We start from the raw sequence: 779 nt of genomic DNA, 5'->3' as shown, positions 1-779 counted from the left end.
TCAATGGTAAGAAATAAAAGATTTTTTATGGGAAATATAAATCTAGATAAGTATGATAAAGGTAACTTTAAGTCAAATAATTGTAATGTAATGAATCAAAATAACTTCGTAATTTACCATGAAAATATTAGGGGTATCAATAATAAAATGGATGAATTATTATTAGCATTTACTTCTGAGCTTCTGCATGTTGTTTTATCAAAGCATCATTTAAAAGAGTTTGAAATAAACAGTATTACTCTGAACCAATATGTATTAGCTAGTAAATACTGTAGGAAAAATTTTAAGCAGGGAGGTGTATGTATCTTTGTCCGAATGAATATACAATTTACACATATAAACAATATTGTTACATGTAAAGAGAAAGATCTAGAAATGTGTGGTGTTCAAGTGAATTCACCAAGTATGTACATAATATGTATTTATAGGGCCCCAACTGGTGATTTTAATTATTTCTTGGAAAATTTAAACAAATTCCTGAACAAATTGTACAAACACTCAAAAAACATAATAATATGTGGGGATGTGAATATAAATTACCTGGTGGATACTAATTACAAACAAAAACTGGATTCGCTACTAGCCTCATACGGGCTATATAGTACAGTTACATTTCCGACTAGAATTTGCTCTAACTCATCCACAGCAATAGATAATATTTTTATTAACAAATATAAAAACAAAAGTTTCAGTGTTCTTCCATGGGAAAATGGATTATCTGATCACGATGGGCAGATCATTATAATATACAATGTTACATATATAATGAAGCAAAATCA

The sequence above is a fragment of the Cryptotermes secundus genome, unplaced genomic scaffold (assembly GCF_002891405.2).
Source record: "Cryptotermes secundus unplaced genomic scaffold, Csec_1.0 scaffold2579, whole genome shotgun sequence".
Taxonomy (NCBI): Eukaryota; Metazoa; Arthropoda; class Insecta; order Blattodea; family Kalotermitidae; genus Cryptotermes; species Cryptotermes secundus.
This window is presented reverse-complemented; position numbering follows the sequence as displayed.